Raw genomic sequence first — 23202 nt, 5'->3', positions numbered from 1 at the left:
CCAAAGTTTTCCCAAAAGCAAAACCACTTCAGTCCAGACTCATTCTGATACGGGGCCCCTGAAGTCCCATAACAGTGATTAATGAGGCCCGTATTATCTGTGACTAAATTAATCAAGCCAATACCTGCACTATGCTTTCAGTCAGTCTCGCTAAAACCTTCACTGTATGAACACATGTAGTGCTTCAAATGAAAGTAAACATTAAACATTATAACTTTGATAGTCTGTAGGCCATGGCACAACTGGTCTGAAAAAGAGCATAACTTACAAAAAAGCATTAAAATGCCATGAAAATGCGAGAACAACTCTTGATGAATAGAGTGAACATTATCTGCAATAATTACTTCCAAAATGCACAATCTCCAAAAAAAAAAGTGTAATAAATAATTGTATACTCCAGATTTCCACATTATGGGGTCGAATTGACATTTCAACACAATTAAAAAAATGACAATAAAACAAATCTAAACTGCCAAAAGTGACCAGCCACAATGTGCATTTCATTGCATGCATTTTTCATTATTGTTTTATATTTGGGGTATCAGAGACTCCAAACAGAAGTAATGCAACATTTCAAAAGTCCTCTATGAAAAATTTGTTTATGATCACTCCTCGAAGAGGAAAAGTCATGAAGTTCTGAAGCTATTGAAAGGGTACTGGGGGTCTCAAAGATCCCAAACTGAACATGAAGGAAATAAAGCAGCCTAATAATCCATCTGAAAACTGTTCGACTCAAAACCTGCCCATAATGCATAAAAACAAGACATTCCGATATACACAAAGTGATACAAAATCGTTAAATAGTTATATTTAGTGTATAGAAACGGTCTAAAAATTGGAGAAAAGTATACATGAATGATTTTACGGATTAAAATGACCATAGAAAATCATGTTTACTTACAATAGTTCCAAGCACGTCCACGTAACTTTAGTTCGGATCGATGCAGATGCGGTAAGACCATATAATTCCTCTTAAAAGCGTCCTATGTTGCATCCATGTAAAAACAGAGATGGGGTCCGAATAACTCCTTGGATACGCGAAGTTTTCAACGGGAGAAAACAGTTATCCGTGCCATGTCGACGGCGTCCGTGCGTAAACTCTCCAAAAGCGCACGAAACTCTACACGCGCTTTTAAAAAGAGCTTTAAATGTTGGTCGATTGTCGGTCCACCGCGTCCCAGAGCTGAATCAGATTCTTTTCTTCTTTTTCAGGTCCGGGACTTCGACTGGGGGTAGGGGCAGTTTGGTAGGGGTTTCTTTTGCCCCCCCTTTTCTCCCGCTCGCTCACCCTCCCCAAAACAGCGCAGGAGGGGGAGGCCTCTGCGCGCTCACGACACCGTGAATGAGCGCGCGCAGATGAACTATCTGTCATTTGAAACCCTTGCTAAAACCATCCCACCTCCAAAATAAGAAGTCGGGAGGGAATAAATTGACCCTAATCAGATTCATTTTCTCTATAATAGCCAATTTGTACATATTTACCCCCTATGAAAAGAATGTTCTTGCATAGAAACCAGAGTCAACACTTGTGTTTGGAGAAAACAACAGATGACTATAATTAGCTATACATGTTTCTATATAAAACAAACGTTAGTGTTTAAAATATCCCTTTCCTAAACTCGTTTAGAAACTATAATAACTGTCACAGTTTTAACTAAATTAAAACTACTGAAAGAAATCAAGAAATCACACTTAAATTTTACCCAACCCTAAATGAGTGAAACAGAAAAACCCAAAGGTAGTTGTTATGTGCACTGTATTCAAATAAAGCTCTGTGTTTTGGGCTAAGAAGTTACTAAAAAAAATACATCACTGGGTGTTTATCAGAGACATTCACAATACATATTGTGTTGAAACACCGCAAGTTAAAGGCCTGCACCAATAACAGCACTGAACAATGAACAAAGGCCTAGCACAATAACTCATCCTTTACAGAGAAGCCCTGGAGTATTGTTTACACGCATTTTTCTCTTTATTTAAGGGCCACGGTGATCTGTGCCATCATAAAGGGCCGAGACCCAATCAGCAGGAACGCCACGTAAAGCGCTGCTGTGATTTTATGTTGATTTCCCTCATGTTTCTTACTCACACTTGCCTAGTTTAATCAGGCTTATAAATCGAACGCTACAGAGCGTCCCGCGTTCTCCTGGTGGCGGAAAGCTTAGCATGGTAAATTTCAGCGGGCTGAAGAGCCATCTGAGGATGCTGGGGGAAATGATAAAGATCACTTACCGCTCGACATAGCCAATCCATAAGACCATAATGAGCATTGTATGCTGGAAATAAGTGTGTGGGTTTGGAACGTCTATGTTGTGTAGAACTAGATAAAGCAGCCAATTCATATTTTTATATTGTTATTGAATGGCTTACTACTCTTTTAGAGGTAGATGCATAATTAGGTCAAAATTTGGTGCATTAAAACTAAGCAATTAGAGAAGGACCTGCTAAATATAGCTTCATTATAGCTACAATATTATATTTTTCAAAAGGTAAACACTTGAATAACTGGTTTCAGCAACCAAGCAAAGCAATACACAAAGCTTAATCGAATTTAACATGTGCGAAGCTAATAAACAAGCAATATTAACTCACAAAAGCACTGTTTAGTGTAATAATTTTGAATAGCTTCCATGAGTAGCTTCAGGGCACATACGATTGCAGTGCATTTAATGGCTGTTTTTCTGAGGCATGGGAATGCTGAACTTTGAAGCTGCTTTGAAAAAAAACTTGCCTTTCTGAGGTGCTTTCAAAACTTTGGGCGTGTTTGACAGAGGAGGCTCGCTCGCCAAGTTTTGGGGGAAAACACATCAATTGTAGGGGGCCTCGTACAGAGCCTTGGGGGACCTCCTTTCAACGTACTACAGAAATGCAGTCTCTCCATTGCTAGAAAATGCATCATCTTTTATCTTTAGATCCACTGTGTGAAGAACATGCTTCTGTATACACAGCCCTTCGCGCGCGTGTGTGTGTGTGTATTTGTCTACTGAAAGTGAACTGATCCATAGCAGGAAGGAAAGCAGACTGACAGCTATTAGAGTGCAACTGCACTGTCTTATCTGCTGTCTGATAGGAATCTACAAAGTCCCACTGCAGAGATTATGAATTCATTACAGGCAGTCCGCACACACACAAAAGGGGTCTATATATTCACAGTGAAAGGAGAGGTCATTGCGATCGGTATCATAAATATTAAAGTGACTGTCTTGTTGCTTTTGAACGAAGAAGAATATGACTGTTTTTCAAAAGATGCAAAGGTGAGGTCACTCTTCCCTCACAGGGAGAGCAGGTTCAAATGCTAAAATGACTAGAGATGTACTGTGCTTTCTGCAGTTAACGGTCAGTGGAACAGGGGGGAGTGTCCAAAAAAAATGAAATTTGACACTCGTGGATGCCACAGGCTGCCTGCGGTCCGTTGCTCTGTAGGATAACAGCAGAATGACTTTTAAAAGGCAAAAGCATTTTTCAAAACTAAAAGCGAAAAGCAAACAACAGTCATATTATGAGGAGTAGAACCGTTGAGACAGTGGATTTCAGATGAAGCCAAAGAGATTTAGAAATAGTTTACCTAAAAATATAAACGTAAAATATACGTTTCAAAGCCAGACGAGTTTCTATCTTCAGGGAACACAAAAGGAATTTATAGCAGATTGTTTTTCCTTTTTTCCATTAGAAAAAAAAAAAAAAAAAAAACATACACTGACTGTATTCATCTTTTGAAAGGAAATATAAAGTATTAATTACTCTAAATCGCATGCACTATATTCCTTCAAGAGCTTGGGGACAGAGCAAAATCATTTATAATTGAATGTAGAAGTATGAAATATAACATGTTATTATTAAAATCTCTCAGCTCTCAAATTTAATTTGCATATTCAAATGAGTGTAATCAACCACAATTGGTGTCAAATGTTGGTGCAACATGTTCCTGTGGAATATTTGAATGTGCACAAATATGGTTATCAGATAATGTGACTTGAAATATAGTGCACAAGTCATTTATGGACTACACTTATTTGACACTTTCTGGAATTTGACTGGCTTTGATCACTGTATGCGTTATTATATCATTATTATTAATAATACAAACAAGAAAATGTATTTAGTTATAATAAGTAAAAAAAATGAAGGCATGTATTCACTAAATACATAGTATTCACTAAAACAAACAGAGGAGAAAAACGATGGAGGCCCTCGCTCGCCACGTTTTAGGGGGGAAACTCATCAATTGTAGGGGGCCTCATACAGAGCCTTGGGGGACCTCCTTTTAACACGCTACAGAAATGGGGTCGCTCCATTGCATATTCAAATGAGTGTAATCAACCACAATTGGTGTCAAATGTTGGTGCAACATGTTCCTGTGGAATATTTAAATGTGCACAAATATGGTTGTCAGATCATGTGACTTGAAATATAGTGCACAAGTCATTTATGGACTACACTTATTTAGCACTTTCTGGAATTTGACTGGCTTTGATCACTGTATGCGTTTGTTGTACATAAGCAGCTTGAACATTCTGCTGAATATCTTGTTTTGTGTTTTACAGAAGAAAAAAAGACATTTGGGTTTTGAACGACATGAGGGTGAGTAAATTATGAAAGGATTTCCATTTACTAAAACACGTGAGGAGAGAAGTCAGGCTACAGAAAGACAGTAACGGAAAGAAAGGGGATCTCAGGAGTGAGGGAGATGTGTGTGTGTGTGTGTGTTCAGTGAGCTGTAAAGGATGGCAGGTTGCCTCTGCTCTGTGCCGTGGATGTGTTGGCCTTATTTGGAGTCAGAGACTCTCTGGTTGTTTACCCAGCAGGTCAGAGGGCCGCTACACCGCAGCACTGCAGTGCAAACACTCCGCCTGCCTCCGAGAGGAACTCATCAGCACATATCTGCTCCAGCCTGACACACACACACACACTATATCACAAGATTTATCTCATACAAACACTTAGGCTGTAAAGGCTAGGTGATATAGCTAATAATATCTTACCAAAGAGACCCTGTTGCAAAATAGATTCAAAAGGACTAATACAAGCAGCAAAAAAAAAAAAAAAAAAAAAAAAAAAACAAACATTTTAAGGCCCGTTCACACCAAGAATGATAGATAACTATAACGATATCGTTCTGTTTATTATAATCTTTCTTACACTGCAGTTTTGTGGTCTGTGATCTGAAAGCAGGATGGATTCTGATTGGCTGTCAATATTTTTATCATTCATCAGCAGGAAAACAAACACTGAAAGTGATTCTTATGTTATTGTTATAGTTGCGATGTGGACTCGCTATTCTTTCACATTTAGAACGATATTTTGATCGTTATAGTTATCGTTCTTGGTGTGAATGGGCCCTTACACAGTATTAAATTAACAAATGTTTATAATAAGTGATACTTTTTTAAATAATATTTAAAAATAATAATGGTAATAGTGATAAAATAACAATAAAAATATTATTATTATTGTTGTTTTAACAGGAAAATGTCTTTAAGTTAAAATAAGTAAAAAAATTAAATAAAGGCATGTTTTGCACACTATTTACTAATACAAATAAAGGAGAAAAACGAAAAATGTAAGCCCTCAATCACCACGTATTTTGGGGGAAAACACATCAATTGCAGGGGGCCTCGTACAGAGCCTTGGGGGACCTCCTTTTAACATGCTACAGAAATGCAGTCTCTCCATTGCCAGGAAATGCATCAGCTTTTATCTTCAGATCCACTGTGCGAAGAACACACTTCTGAATACACAGCCTCTCGTGTGTGTGTGTGTGTCTATTTGTCTCCTGAATGTGAACTGATCCATAGCAGGAAGGAAAGCAGACAGACAGCTATTAGTCTTATCTGCTGTCTGATAGGAATCTACAAAGACCATGTTTTATACAGTTTACAACAAATATTCAGAATGATTAGTAATAATAATAAAAAAACAACAATAAAAATAATTAAATATAATTAATAAGGAAAATTCATCGTGGAAATGTCACAAATGTCCGAATGCACGCTTCTTAAAGGGTAAAATTTCTTGCAATAACCACAATGTTGGTTGATTGTAGATTTCTACCAACAAAACAAACACACTCTGTCCATCTCTTCTCTATTGCAGCTTGTGTTGGTGTGTTTGTGACACAGAGTCTGTCCTGTGAACACAATGGAGGGCCAAACCAAACAGGCCCCGTGTTGCAGAGGCTCCCACGCCTGCAGGATTTGCCCACAATGCACTGTGCCCTGGAGCGACTCTAACTCAGTCTGGCACGGCAGATCTCCAGCATTCAGACCCGGATCAGACCTGCGACACACTTCAGCCCGGATAGCAATAGAGCTCACGGCACATCCACACCCATTCCAGCTTCACTGCAAAAATACTCACAAATAAAGTCACGAAGAACCCCCGAAGCGTGTCAAGTTCATTGCAATAATCAACATGTTGGTAAAATAGTCATGTTAAATACCACCAAAAATAATCAGAGCACTGATAATTGGTGGTGTTTAAAATTGGTAGACGTGACAGAGAGAAGCGACCTAATGTGTGTAGTAAAGATTAATCGCTTTGGTTAATTGTGATCCTGGCTGACGGAGAGCAGCAGAAACAAGACCCAAGCGGACGCGGTTCTCGTGTTCAATGAGCACGCATACAGATAACCGCTGTTTACCGGCGGCGAGGGGAAGATGTGGAGGGTAATAAAGCAGAAATGAGCTCTTTACCCGTATCTCAGCTCTACAGCGGTACGGCATGCAATATTCAGCCGATCGCATATAGCCTGTGGCGATGAGTCCAGATGTGCTGACCTTCTCTGCTATCCACTTGTTGAGAAGAAACGGGCACCGGCCGCAAATAATCTGAGCAAACGCCCTCAAACTCAAGAGCCTCGTATCTTTGACAGACGGTCAATGACAGCACACAAGCAGCACATACACAAGCAACACATCACTGAAACAAAATGAGAAATAACACACACAAACTAAGCACTTAATGTTTTTTTTGTGTGTGTGTGTACCAAAAACAAACAGATATTCCCAATAACTACCTTTATGAACAAAAGGAAGGCGGAAAAAAAAGAAATGTTGCCTCAAAGCGTTCATAAATATACATTAAATCATATAATATCACATTAGGATGCACACTAAGCCTGTAATGATGTGATCAAACAGGAAAAAGCACGTCAATAATGATAGATGACAGCCTAGATGATGTGATTAAAAAATAAAACACAAAGGAATTAGCACTCTTAAAATTATATAAGCTTATGTTAAACCTAAATGAACCATAAATCCACTCTAAAACTAGCTTATTTTTCTTTACAATAACAGAAGGTTAATATGATCAGATGGTGTTCGAGCTCATGAAGGTTTTTACCTCTCTGCTGTTTTAATATTCCTTCTGCCTCATTCTTCGGCTGGTTTTAGTGGCGTTTTCTTCGGCAGCCTCGGTTGCTCCTTGAGTAAAAGAGGAGAAGGAAAGAGAGGAGAAAGAATGTTCAACGAAATGACACTTTTTGCTAGTTTAACAAAAACACAACATTTTGAGTTCCTGTTGCGATGCAATGCAATTATGTTGCATTATGATTTGCAGACACATTTTACAATGCAAAACATACCAAATCGAGCGTCCTCGTCTTTTAAACGTTCAACGAAACGCCACTTTCGCTAGTTTAATGCAAACAAAACAGTAACGGGACTTTTGAGCTCCTGTTGTGAAGCAAAGTATACTTGTGTTGCATTACGAATGCAGGAACATTTTACAACGCAAACACACAAAATCAAGCATCCTCGCATTGTAAACGTTTAACTAATTGCCACTTTTGCTAATTTATCGCAAACACAACATTCTGAGTTACTGTTACGATGCAATGCATTACGTTGCATTATGACTTGCAGACACCAAATGGAGTATCCTCGCCTTTTAAACGTTCAACTAAACGGCACTTTCGTTAGTTTATCGCAAACAAAACAGTAACTGGACTTTTGAGCTTCTGTTGCGATGCAATTCATACTTGCGTTGTATTACGAATGCAGGCACATTTTAAAACACAAAACACACAAAAACAAGCATCCTCACACTGAAAACGTTTACCGAAATGCCACTTTCGCTAATTTATCGCAAACACAACATTTCCTGTTGCGATGCAATGCATTATGTTGCATTATGACTTGCAGACACATTTTATAATGCAAAACATACCAAATCGAGCGTCCTCATCTTTTAAACGTTCAACGAAACGCCACTTTCGCTAGTTTAACGCAAACAAAACAGTAATGGGACTTTTGAGCTCCTGTTGTGAAGCAAAGTATACTTGTGTTGCATTACGAATGCAGGCACATTTTACAACGCAAACACACAAAATCAAGCATCCTCGTATTGTAAACGTTTAATGAAATGCCACTTTCGCTAATTTATCGCAAACACAACATTCTGAGTTCCTGTTATGATGCAATGCATTATGTTGCATTATGACTTGCAGACACATTTTATAATGCAAAAACACACCAAAACGAGCATCCTCGCCTTTTAAACGTTCAACAAAACGCCAATTACGTTAGTTTATCGCAAACAAAACAGTAAAGGGACTTTTGAGCTTCTGTTGCGATGCAATTCATACTTGTGTCGTATTACGAATGCAGGCACATTTTAAAACGCAAAACACACAAAATCAAGCATCCTCGCATTGTAAACGTTTAATGAAATGCCACTTTCGCTAATTTATCGCAAACACAACATTCTGTGTTCCTGTTATGATGCAATGCATTATGTTGCATTATAACTTGCAGACACATTTTATAATGCAAAAACACACCAAAACGAGCATCCTCGCCTTTTAAACGTTCAACAAAACGCCAATTACGTTAGTTTATCGCAAACAAAAAAATAAAGGGACTTTTGAGCTCCTGTTGCGATACAATTCATACTTGTGTCGTATTACGAATGCAGGCACATTTTAAATTGCAAAACACACAAAATCAAGCATCCTCGCATTGAAAACATTTACCGAAATTCCACTTTCGCTAATTTATCGCAAACACAACATTTCCTGTTGCGATGCAATGCATTATGTTGCATTATGACTTGCAGACACATTTTATAATGCAAAAACACACCAAAATGAGCATCCTCGTCTTTTAAACGTTCAATTAAAAGCCACTTTCGTTAGTTTATCGCAAACAAAACAGTAACTAGAGTTTTGAGCTCCTGTTGCGATGCAGTGCATTATGTCACATTATGACTTGGACACATTTTACAATGCAAAAACACACCAAGTTAAGTCTTCATCGCCTTGTTGTATGTTCAACGAAACAACACCATTTTCACCAGTTTATCGCTTCCTCACCGTTTAAAAGGTTTTGTGCTCTTGTTGCGCTGCCGGAAACGAGTTTTATTCCTCCCTTTATCTTTGTGCTCATCCCTCTCCCTGCCTCATAGACAAGCCTCAGCCTCCTCTTGGGACACGGTTTCCACGACAACCGGCCAGCCAGCGGGCGGACATGATTCCTCGTCCTGACGGGACGCTTTAATTCGAGACTACCCAATCATAACCGCTGAGTGCCGAGAGAGGTCCCACAAGGCAGGGAGGGAGGGCCGTGTGACGCCCTCTCAGCTTTCGCTGCTAAAGCGAGCGGGAGTTTGTGTAATGTACGACATTTATTCAGCACACACATCGCAGACACTCCCTCCGTCAGACGCTTCATTAATCAGGCTGAATATAGCGTAGCTGTGAGCTAGCACTAGCGCTACCCCACCAGGGGACGCGACAGTACATTAGCCTCAATGTTAAGAGAGGGTGTGTGATAAATCCAAGCGCGCGCTCGCGATGGGAACGGGGTGGTGCACTTGAGCGCACACTAACAAGAGTCTAAATGTAGCTGGTTTTCTCAGGCGCTGGTCAGCGACAGATGGCGGAGCATCATGGTGCAGGGCTAACTGGGAGAGGGTGGATGCGTGATGACACACACTCACTCTTTCAGAAGCACAGGAGCATCCTCACACACCTCACACACTGGGAGTACACTAATCTAGCAAACTCAGGAGCGCTTCTCTTCATGCATTGTAAAAGTTTTCTTAATACGCACAGAAACATGATTTATATTTGATTGGAAGCTTATTAGTTAATAATAATAATAATGCATTATAAAGTTATTCATAATATGCACTGAAATTGTTATTTTAAACAAATGACTGTAAGCGACTAAAAGTTAATAATAATAATAATAATAATAATGATGATGATGATTCATTATATAAAGTTATTCATAATAAACACTGAAACATGCTTTATTTTTAATAAATGATTGTAAGATAATACAAGTTATTAATAATAATGATAATAATAATGCATTCAAGTTATTGATAATACACACTGAAATATGTTTTATTTTTTAATAAATGATTGTAAGATAATAAAAGTTAATAATAATGCATCATAAAGCTATTCTTAATTTACACTGAAACATTTTATTTTTTAATAAATGACTAAGCTAATACAATTTAATAATAATAATAATAATAATATTTATTACAATAATAATTATGCATCATAAAAAAAGTTTTATCTTTTAATAAATGATTGAAACCTAATAATAATAATCCCCATCGTCATCATTATCATCATCGAATATTGATCATGTGTTTTATTGCTTTAAATTCTCTGATGCCCTAATCATGAACATGACCTGCTTATAGCCTTTTTTGTCCCATAAATAAATAAAAAAATATATACATTATAATATAAAAATATATATAATTGTTTTGTATGAAAATAAGAATATATTTTCCACATATTTGCAACATATATCATGACAATTAAGAACATTTACACCCAAAATCTAATTGATCAATAAAAGTAATTAAATTGTAACAAACTTTGGTAAAGTAAGTTATGGTAGTGTTTGTGGTATCAAATTTAATTTAGGTTGTGTCATTTTTTGCATCAAGGAAAGAGAGGGTAATTGTTGGAACAAAAATATCAACGCAAAATAATAATTAATTTGTATATGTATTTGTTTTGATAATCAATTATAAAGAATATGCATTGATTTATTGAACAGCATTGATGTGCATGTGATTGTGTGAGTGTGTAACATCAGCAGATCTGCAGTAATCGAGCCGATCCCAGAGCTCACGCCACAATCATTCAGTTAGAGGAAAAATAGATCCACGCACCAAAGTCAGACACAAAACGTAAGGCTAGTGTTTCTTCATCAGCGCTCCCTGAGGAAACTTCACACACACCACCTCGCTCATGTCAGCTCACACCACAGTAATCTCACATGTGACTCTCACAAGAGATTTAAAAGTCAGCGAAACATTTCTACTTTTACAATGTTAATTAATTCTATATCTTTAAATTCTAGGAGAAACATCTGAGACAAAGTTGAAACTAAAATGAAACAACTGATGACTCTGATTGATGATATTATTATTAGGCCAATTTAGCCACTACCTAAATAAAATAAGTAAACAAAAATAAATAAATAAAATATTTATTAGCAATTAATTTAGTTAAAGTACATATTAAATATTTCAATATATAAACATTAAATCGTTTATAAATGTTCATATTATATTCAATAATTAATATTAAATATTAAAATTATTACAAGTAATACACAACATTAACACAATTAATATATGTAATTATTATTAGTATTATAACTCAAATTAATAAATATTTATCAATTAATTTTACACTAAATATTTATATGTATTTTTTAATATCATATTTTAATATTCTATGTATTAACCATATATTAATATTTAAATTATTACAATTAATATGCAACACATTCATATAATTAGTATATGTAATTTTTTTATTATTATTAGTTCAATTTAACCAATAAGTAACAAAATTAAATAAATAAATATTTGTTATCAATTCATTTTGTAATATAGTAATATTAAATTATATATTATTAACACATTAATGTTAAATATTATTACAAATAATATAAAACACCAATATTATTTATAATTATTAATGTTATTATTATTATAATTAAAAAGTAACCCTTACATTAGGCTCTACCTCAAAATGTTTAAAAGCACTTTCGAGTCCTGGACATGTTCTTGTGAACTCCGTGACATTTGACGGATTCACTCCCTCGTGTCTCATTTTCTCCGGGAATAAATCTCCCCATCCCAAGCCATTCCGACTCAAGTTTTATTAGTGGGCCTGTTTTGGACAGATAAGTGCCACTGTTATCCTTTTAAAATAGCCAGCTTTTCCATAACCCGCAAAATAATAATGACAGCGCGGCCTGCCAAATGAAAAGAGCTAGCGCTGTTCTTGTTGCAGTCGCTGTTGATCTGGGCCAATCTGGACGGGACGGACAGATGTACTCAATAACACCGTGACCCCAAACGTTGCAATGATCCAACCCTGGAATCCCCAGAATAAATTAATTGTTTTGAGTTTTTTAATCAAAGTAATCTTATTGCCCTTCGCTGACATTGTGACATTTGGACCGGCGCTCGTCGCAGATGTGTCCCAGCCGGAGGAATGGACACATCGGATTAATTACGATAAATCAGTCGGCCCACACCTGTTTACGACCGGCCAAAAGCCTCATCGCTCATGTTCTGCAACTCTGGAGAGCGTTTCAGTGGCGCTCGTGCTGTTTTCTGCGTGCATGGATGGACGACATCTTGATTTTCTGGGTGTTTGCTTCAAATAGGTCATATTATGCCCTTTTACAAAGTACTAGAACAGGTTTTCCTGCTTGAATGTTGATTATTCTCCTCAAATTCTCCAGTGTTGCAGCTCCTCTCTTCCCAGTCTGTCAGTAACGCTCTGTTTACTTCCTGTCTCTATGAAGCCCCTCCTTCTGAAAAGCACACTGTGCTCTGATTGGTCGACTGGAGCAGTGTGTTGTGATTGGTTGAGCGCTTTGAGTGTGTTTGGGAAATGTCCCGCCTCTTACCATAACCACCAGTTTCAACACACTACTAACTAACTCAACCAGGCCCCGCCCCTTTATTTTGTGCGAGAATTATTTAAATTAGGAATATTGTTTTTAGTGAAACTAATAGACTTAATTCTAAAACAAATTTTAACCAAAACAACTACATTTATGGTCTGAAAATGATTTGTCATTATCCCCCAGAAATTACAACTGTGCACATCATTTCTAATCGCCAAATTATGCAAAACTGAAAATATGATTTAACTTTGTATTTATGATGCTAGCAGATGAAATTAGCCTTAACAAGACAAAGAAAGTCTATGTAAGTTGTGAGAGGTAGTTGAAATTACACTATGGTAAAAAAAAAAAAAAAAAAAAAAAAAAAAAAAAAAAATCCACTGCTGGACATTATTATTTTTAGTGGAGAAACTAGACAAGATATTTAGGAAAACTGCATTTTACAAGAGTTTATAAGTCTGCACATTAACATGTCAGCGTGAAATTAATCAAAGGTTTCTTGTGAATGTATAATCTATGTTTATCCCGTGCTCGCGGAGGGAGTGCAACAGAAAAATCATTTAGTTTATTAATACTAAATCATACTTGCCTAAGGATTTGTGCCACGGAATTCCAGTCTGCCTTTGACCTCGGGAACGCCGGACCAGAGCCGGATCATCCACGCTAATCCGCACTCATTAGAAATGAGCCGTATGATACCGCCGCACCCCCGTCCCGTCTGCGGATAAATAACGGCTTTGATGGCGAATTAATACAAATATTACGCCGCTGTAAATAAACCCCTCAGCTCAGGCACGCCAGAGCCAAAAAAGCGCTTATAATGATGATTGCAGCGACAATATCTGCATTATCTCTGGAAGAAGGACCAGCGTTTGTGATTTCGAGGGGATCTGGGGGCTTTTAACGAAATGAAAAGGCCTGAAGTGAAGTATTTGAGGCATTGATATTCTGAAGTGGCTCTCGCGCGCTCTTTCCCGCTCTATCTTTCCCGCTCACAGGGCACGACACTATATATCAGATCATTTTCGAGGAGATTGTCAAGGCAAATAACACGGGGTTGCATTGTTGAAGGCGTCTGCTTTTCTCCGAAAAAAATGTACTCAAGTCAGGAGTAGAGTGATTCTCAAGACCAGTGGATCTCAGTCAATCACAACTAGCCGGTTATGAACCGAGCAGAACTTACTTTTGGGGAAACGGGAGGGAAAACGATGGCAGGTAACTTTATAATCGTGAACTAAATTAACAGCCTCCAAAAATGAGATGAGAGATCTTCCTGTATCTTTAGTTGCTGACGTCAATTATCGTGCTAATCAAAACTTTTTTTTTTTTTTTACAAAAATTGTCCCTCTCAATCCAGAGAAACCGATTGGACAAAAATATTGTCTGCAATATTTCTCGGAAGAGAAAGTCTGTAGTACATCTAAGATTTAGGTTTTTATCTTAAAGTCCACCTGTAGTCAATAATTGTATCCCTTAAAACTCATCTTTGATCACCAAAATGACATATTTTAAAAAAATGTCCTTGAAAAAAAATGTCTTAAAATAGCTTGAATGTATGCGCGGTTCTATGAATATGCAAATAAGCCCCGCCTCCACTCACTCACTCAGCTCAGAGATCCACTGGTTGACGATCACACGTTGATCTGATTGGTTACAAGGTAGTTTGTGACGTCAGAAACACCAGCGATTTCAAAGCGTGTTTTTGAGACTGTCTTTGGTTCACTGCAGTTTTAAGGAGAAAATACTCAGATTTTATAGAAATTTTACAGATTTTACAGAAAATACTGGATTTAAAGGCAGCACGATAAACATTTATGACTGGCAAAAATATTGCCAAAAATGAAATTTATTGGAAATATGGAAATAACCCATTAAACAAAGTATTGTGCAGTTATTTAAGACATTTCTCCTCATATAGAACCTTTTTGGCATAAAGCGTTCTTCAAAATTGAGTCAAGAACCACAGAGTTCTTATGGAAGCTTGTGGAAGCCAATGAATACAAAATAAAGTTAATTGTGAGTTTGCATCTTGCAATTCTGACATTTTTCCCAGAAAAAATAAACTCGCAGTTGCGAGTTATAAAGTCAGAATTATGAAATAGAAACTATAAACTTATGATATTCCCCTCAATTCTGACTATAATTCGCAATCACGAGTTTTTATCTCACAATTATGACTTTTTTTCTTGTAATTGTGTTTATATTTCCCAACTTTATTATTCGCAATTGCGAGTTTATATCTTGCAACTCAGACTTAAATTTTTCACAATTGCGAGTTTATATTCCTCAATTATGTCTTTTTCTTCCAATTGTGTTTGCATCTCCCAAATCTGACTTTATAATTCACAATCACAAGTTTTTATCTCGCAATTCTGACTTTTTCTTGCAATTGCGAGTTTACATCTCGCAAATCTGACTTTATAATTCGCAATTGCAAGTTTTTATCTCACATCTCAGACTTTATTTCTCGCAATTCGGACTTTATTTCCCACAATTCTGAGAAAAAAAGTCAAAATTCACAATTATTCGCAATTATTTTTTGAGCTTCCATGGATTCTATATAAAACTCTTTTTTTCCTAAGAGTATATTGGCCAGTTTATCCTGATTTTAAGGTAATTTCTGGATCTAGATCTCGATCAACTCAATATCCCACCGTCACTCAGGACGTCCCGTTGTCCTCCCGGTTCGCCTAACCCTCGCTCCTTAAATAAATGAGCGCCATGCTATCCTCCTCCTTAGATGTGATCTTTGTTCCCGTGGAAATTAAAAATTGAAGCTCATTTAGCAAGGTGCCGGAGTAACTGCAAGCAGAGCGTTCTCCATGTGATCCGCATCTCGCCTCTGTGTGAGTAATGGCAATAGTTACTTCAGCCGCAGACCGAGGAGAAGCCAGATATGAATCTACCTCAGCTCTAATTGATTTATACACCATTTTATTGCCAGATTCCTCTCAGCCCGCATTATGAAAATATACAGCCCAGACAGCAAACAAATAGAGCCATTACAAACGCGACTCACAAAGCAGCGCTGCAGACTCTGAAAGTAGGACAACTTGAAGAGGACTGGGTTTCGCGTCGGTTCAAAGTGTGAAGGCCGAGTGCTTTCTCTCTGATGGTGTGTGACGGCCGACTACAAAGCCGGCACAGAATCAGTCTCGTACTACAAAGCAGTCCGTCGCAAAGAGAAATGGAGCACGATATCTGCCTGAACACTTCACACACTAATCTAACACCTTCTATTCTGTACATCTCTTTAAAAGAATAAGTGTGCTAGACTAACTGGGACTGGCCACAGCGTCTGCTAAAGGATTGAATGTAAAATAAGTCAACTACATTTTGCATGAAGAAAAATAAACTTGTTTTTTTCATTTTCGTTTTATTTCCAAACTCTGACTGTAATGCATCCAGATTTTATTTATTTGCATTACTGCCAACAAATAATGCTCATTACTGAGACTTTTTAAATGTATTATATTATTATTAATAATATTATTACCATTTAAATATTGTCTTTTATTATTGTCAATGCATGATTCTCAAAAATGAATTTTTGTACATTTTTATTATAATGTATATAATATTATATAATCATTGTAATTTAATTAATATTATGAAAATTATCACTATTATATGATATAATATTATAAATAATAATTATTGCACCTCCAAATTTTCATTACTGCAATGCATCTAGATGTTTTATATTCTTAATTCCCATTACTGTATGCATGATTCTTATTACTGTAATACAGTATTTTTACTATAATTACACAGTCATTTTAATTTAAATAAGCATTCATAAAAGGCATTTTTTCATATTACTGTAACAACAAGATTTTTCTGCATTGCAGTTATTGATAATATCCCGCAAAAATATGCAAAATTGTCATGAAAATAATGTTGCAATGCAAAAACAAATTGTCTAAAAATGGAAATAACATTACTTTAAAGCTACAATATGTATTATTTTTTTCGCCACTAGGGGTCGCTAACCTCTCACAATAACAAAGGCGTAGGTTGATGACGCATAAGCGGAATTATGGAACTTGTCATCATGCTGAAGGATCTAATAATGTTTACGGTTGTAATACATTGATGATTTTAACATGACTGTGGAATGAAGCAGGTCGCGAATGCTAATGACAGACGGATATCAGCGCCACACGCGAGTCCCGCGGATATAAAGGGATGAGGACATTTCATTCTACCAAATGTTTCACTCGGTCTACACTATCACACTAAACTGCATTTGAGTGTGTTGTTATAATGTTATAAAGTCATTATAAAGTTATGATGTTATTCTGTGTGTTAGTTTGTCTGTATGAGACTAGCAGTGAGCTAGATCAACATTAGCATTAACAACACACTGATCATATTCTAACATTTCATCATGTTGAGCTATATAATATTGATTAGTTTTATGTACATTTTCTCATTTGTTTAATAAAGTACATGCAAGAGTGTCTCTGTCAAGTCGAAGTTAGTCGCGGACGCTAGCTCTCGGCATCTCGAAAACGCCACGCTGATATTGATCCTCATTTTAATTCTCCTTTTGTCCCAAAGTCTGCTTGCCATGGTCCATAATGTTAGAACGAAACAACAACAGCGTGAGCGCGCCGCTAGACGTAACGCAGTTGTCCACGTCTGTCGCCATGGTTACTGTGGCAGATCGAGCGGAAACCAGGGATAACAGGGATAACACGGATATTACGTCACTGACAGGCGACAATGAACAAGGATGAGCACTTTTAAAAATGATGAATTTCTCTGAATTTACAAATTCTTGGAATAATAATTTAGGATAATGGAAGTACACAGTTGAAATAAATAAATAACACTATGGAAGTGTTTTTTGGATATTTTGATACACAATTCTTACATATTTTACCTTTAAGGGAAAATATTATTGTTATTATATAATGTTATACTATATAATCATATTTTTATATTAAATTTAATATTAATTTTATTAAAAAAAAGTTCATATATATTATATGATAAAGTATGACAAATATGTATAATATTTTATATGACAAATATTTATTATATTTTATATAATATTTTTTTATTCTGAGAAATAATACTTTATTTCAAGATTCACCCTAAAAGGAAAATACAGAGTATGTAATTTATGTATTATGTAATAATGTATTAAGTATGTAAATTATATATGTAATATGAGTTCTACATCATTTGACCCTCGCTAATAAAACACTTAGACTTAAGCTAATTATGAGAAATCATCTTATAAGTGCCTCGCTGATGAAGATTGCACACTGCTATTAGACGTACAACATGTTTATGCACAAAATGAAGCACAAAACGTGCCACCACTTCTTATTCAACACAACGCACATGCTAATGTTGACATATGAGTGGTAGAGGCTCGCCAGTTCGCTAATGCTAACATCCACCATCTCTCAGTCCTGACCTCCCAAGCCGCTGATAAATAAAAGCGATGGATTGGAGATTCGGCCAGGAGCGATGTTAGCTCCTAGCGTTGTGCGCGATAGCATCTCTGAGGGAATTCATTAAAAGAGCACTTGAAAGAGGAAAGCCGCGTCAGGAAGAGCGCGATGATCTGATAACAACGCCGAGGTCCTTCAGTGTTCAGGGTCAGCGGGGAGCTGCTCTTCTCTGGCTGGATTAAACTCATCAAAACATGAATCGCTCTTAAAGCGGTGGCCTCTCGTTCGTGAGGTGAACGGGTGTGTGTTTGTATCCCACAGCCGCAGCTTCACCATCGATCCTCCATCCGTCACGCTTTCACACGGCCTTTCTGTCTCTTCGCTAGAAGCAACACGCTAGAAACGAACCCTTGCTACTCATGCTAAACACAATGAATACTAATATAACAATATATATTTTAGAATGCAGAGGATGGGATTAGATATTACATATTTGGAAAAAACTTACTTTAAAAAGAAAAGAAAAACATGATTTATAAATAAATAAATATTGTTATTGTAATTATAAAATATAAAAAATATATATTTTTTATAATATTATAACTATTTTAACATTTTCTTAAAGAAAAATATAAAAAAAAATAAATGAAAAAATTAAGAAAAAATATTATCAAAAATTATTGTTTTTGATCATTTTTTATATTTTAAATACATTTTTAGATACATTTTTACATTTTTGATAATTCTACTGTTATTATTTTTAACATTCATATAAAACATACATAATCATTAATTAACTTTAAAATAAAAAAATATTATTGAAAAACGTGAAATAATTATTATAATTTTTTTTATAATTAATAAAAAATATTATTTTAATTTCCTTAAAAATAAATATTACAAACATTAAATATTTATTATTAATATTATTATTAATATATTTACATTTTCCTATTTAAAGAAAAATATTATTGAAAGAAATATGAAAATGTGTATTAATAATAATAATAATTATAATAATAAATGTAATTAATATAATATTAGATTTAAAAATAAAAATATCAAAAGCATTGAAAATATTTATTATTATTATTTGATTAAAATTATAATTGAAAAATATGATTTTTTATAATTAATATAAATATATTATTTTAATTTTCATAAAGAAAAATATGACTACAAACATGAAAATATTTATTATTAAATAAAAAAAAAAAACAAAAGGGGGAAATCATTAATAAAGAAAATATGGCTGAAAAACTATATGTATCATCATTATTATTATATAGTACTGTTTTTTGTAATATGAATATATATGAATATAATTCATTATTTAAATAATTTAATTGAAAAAAACAAATATACATGAAAAAATGTGAAATACAAACTATTATTAATTATCATTATTCACATTTTTTGAAGGATCCATCTTTTCCGACAGTCGACGTGTAAGAATTTCCTACAGAGAAACAAAAGCGTTCTCCTCATCTAGGCCAAACGCTAAAGCCTATGTGTGAGGCCAAGAATGCCGGCACGGATGAACCGGCCATCCTGGGAATATGGGTTAGGAGTGAGGGAATGCTTCTTAAGAGCTTAGTGCAGGAAAAACACAACTGTAGGATACAGGCCCATTACAGGTCCATTAAGCCAGTCATTAACCGCACATTTAGACCGGCGTCAGCAATCCGGCTCTCCGGGAATGGCAGCCGATGAAGGACATTCAATAAAATTATCATTTAATAATATTAATGTGTAACATAAATCAATAATTAAATATTAATGTAAAATAGTAAGCCTTGAGTACCTAAACTGTTCATTCATTCATTCATTGATAGATTCAAAAAAGAATCAGTTCGTGAGAGTCATTTGGTTGTGAATCAAGATAGACACGAGGATGATAAGACATAAAACTAGTTTTATCACTATTCTTATCGACATGGATAAAAAACAATTAGCTTCCAATATTGTTTAACTGGCGCACTCAACTTGTAAAGTCAAGGCTCAAAGAGATTCCCAAGTCTCCCGCTGGTAATTAAGACACTGTGGCGGCGTTCATCTCGTAAATACAGTCATTCTGACATGACTCGAAGGCAGCATCAACGCTAATGCTAATCTGAAAGGATGATTAATTCTACTGCGGGCAAACATTACACAGTTTTAAGATTTCAAGAACCATTAGCATCCACCGCATGGCAGTTTCTTGATCTCAGTACAGTAAACGTGACTGGACAGCTTAATCTGGACCTAACTAACACGTATATAAAATATAATGAAAATCTCTACACTTCTTCGAAGTTGTGAATAAAACCAACACAAGGAAAAACATTTCAGCTCAGCGTAATTATCATAAACTAAAACTAAATTATCGTTTACTAAAACTAAAAATATTAAAAACGTTAAAATAACTTTGTTGAAGCACTAAAATTATTAACTGTAAATAAATAAATAAATTTTACGAGCGAACGCAAAACATTTCGTGAGCGAACGCAAAGTTTCTCGGGGACACGCAAACATTTTGTGAGCGAACGCAAAGTTTCTCGGGGACATGCAAAACATTTTGTGAGCGAACACAAAGTTTCTCGGGGACATGCAAAACATTTGGTAGCGAACGCAAAGTTTCTCGGGGACATGCAAAACATTTTGTGAGCGAACACAAAGTTTCTCGGGGACATGCAAAACATTTGGTAGCGAACGCAAAGTTTCTCGGGGACATGCAAAACATTTTGTGAGCGAACACAAAGTTTCTCGGAAAACGCAAAACATATCGCGAGTGAACGCAAAGTTTCTCGGGGATATGCAAAACATTTTGTGAGCGAACGCAAAGTTTCTCAGGGAAACGCAAACATTTTGTGAGCGAACGCAAAGTTTCTCGGGGACATGCAAAACATTTTGTGAGCGAACACAAAGTTTCTCGGGAAACGCAAAACATATCGCGAGTGAACGCAAAGTTTCTCGGGGATATGCAAAACATTTTGTGAGCGAACACAAAGTTTCTCGGGAAACGCAAAACATATCGCGAGTGAACGCAAAGTTTCTCGGGGATATGCAAAACATTTCGCAAGCGAACGCAAAGTTTCTCGGGAAACGCAAAACATTTTGTGAGCGAATGCAAAGTTTCTCGGGGACACGCAAAACATTTCGCAAGCGAACGCAAAGTTTCTCGGGGAAACGCAAAACATTTTGCAAGCGAACGCAAAGTTTCTCGGGGAAACGCAAAACATTTCGCAAGCGAACGCAAAGTTTCTCGGGGAAACGCAAAACATTTTGTGAGCGAACGCAAAGTTTCTCGGGGAAACGCAAAACATGTCGCGAGCGAACGCAAAGTTTCTCGGGGAAACGCAAAACATGTCGCGAGCGAACGCAAAGTTTCTCGGGGAAACGCAAAACATTTTGTGAGTGAACGCAAAGTTTCTCGGGAAACGCAAAACATTTCGCAAGCGAACGCAAAGTTTCTCGGGAAACGCAAAACATTTCGCAAACGAACGCAAAGTTTCTCAGGGATATGCAAAACATTTTGTGAGTGAACGCAAAGTTTCTCTGGAAAACGCAAAACATTTTGCGAACGAACGCAAAGTTTCTCGGGGAAACGCAAAACATGTCGCGAGCGAACGCAAAGTTTCTCGGGGAAACGCAAAACATTTTGTGAGTGAACGCAAAGTTTCTCGGGAAACGCAAAACATTTCGCAAGCGAACGCAAAGTTTCTCGGGAAACGCAAAACATTTCGCAAACGAACGCAAAGTTTCTCAGGGATATGCAAAACATTTTGTGAGTGAACGCAAAGTTTCTCTGGAAAACGCAAAACATTTCGCAAACGAACGCAAAGTTTCTCGGGGAAACGCAAAACATGTCGCGAGCGAACGCAAAGTTTCTCGGGAAACGCAAAACATTTCGCAAGCGAACGCAAAGTTTCTCGGGGAAACGCAAAACATTTTGTGAGTGAACGCAAAGTTTCTCGGGAAACGCAAAACATTTCGCAAGCGAACGCAAAGTTTCTCGGGAAACGCAAAACATTTCGCAAACGAACGCAAAGTTTCTCAGGGATATGCAAAACATTTTGTGAGTGAACGCAAAGTTTCTCTGGAAAACGCAAAACATTTTGCGAGCGAACGCAAAGTTTCTCGGGAAACGCAAAACATTTCGCAAGCGAACGCAAAGTTTCTCGGGGAAACGCAAAACATGTCGCGAGCGAACGCAAAGTTTCTCGGGGAAACGCAAAACATGTCGCGAGCGAACGCAAAGTTTCTCAGGGATATGCAAAACATTTTGTGAGTGAACGCAAAGTTTCTCGGGAAAACGCAAAACATTTTGCGAGCGAACGCAAAGTTTCTCGGGTAAACGCAAAACATGTCGCGAGCGAACGCAAAGTTTCTCGGGAAACGCAAAACATTTCGCAAGCGAACGCAAAGTTTCTCGGGAAACGCAAAACATTTCGCAAGCGAACGCAAAGTTTCTCGGGAAAACGCAAAACATTTTGTGAGTGAACGCAAAGTTTCTCGGGAAAACGCAAAACATGTCGCGAGCGAACGCAAAGTTTCTCGGGAAACGCAAAACATTTCGCAAGCGAACGCAAAGTTTCTCGGGAAAACGCAAAACATTTTGCGAGCGAACGCAAAGTTTCTCGGGAAACGCAAAACATTTCGCAAGCGAACGCAAAGTTTCTCGGGGAAACGCAAAACGTCGCGAGCGAACGCAAAGTTTCTCGGGGAAACGCAAAACATGTCGCAAACGAACGCAAAGTTTCTCAGGGATATGCAAAACATTTTGTGAGCGAACGCAAAGTTTCTCAGGGAAACGCAAAACATTTTGCGAGCGAACGCAAAGTTTCTCGGGGAAACGCAAAACATATCGCGAGCGAATGCAAAGTTTCTCGGGGAAACGCAAAACATATCGC

At 36.7% G+C, this 23202-nt stretch overlaps 1 protein-coding gene across 42 annotated transcripts in view; it reads right to left on the bottom strand.

The window, feature by feature from the left end:
- ptprsa (protein tyrosine phosphatase receptor type Sa) overlaps positions 1–23202 on the bottom strand; it is a 212707-nt gene that overhangs the window by 155652 nt on the left and 33853 nt on the right. For 38 of the 42 annotated variants that reach the window (XM_079890978.1, XM_079891018.1, XM_079890986.1 and 35 more), the window contains exon 2: positions 7345–7424. The gene's annotated coding sequence lies outside the window, so the exon portion shown is untranslated. Of the gene's footprint in view, positions 1–901; positions 1301–7344; positions 7425–9313; positions 9486–23202 lie in introns of those variants that run through there. The other 4 variants (XM_079890980.1, XM_079890984.1, XM_079890989.1 and 1 more) reach the window with 3 other exon arrangements.

The sequence above is a fragment of the Squalius cephalus genome (assembly GCF_949319135.1).
Source record: "Squalius cephalus genome assembly, chromosome: 13".
Lineage (NCBI taxonomy): Eukaryota > Metazoa > Chordata > Actinopteri > Cypriniformes > Leuciscidae > Squalius > Squalius cephalus.
Note: the sequence above shows the minus strand (reverse complement) of the source record. Positions and strands in the feature narration are given on the sequence as shown.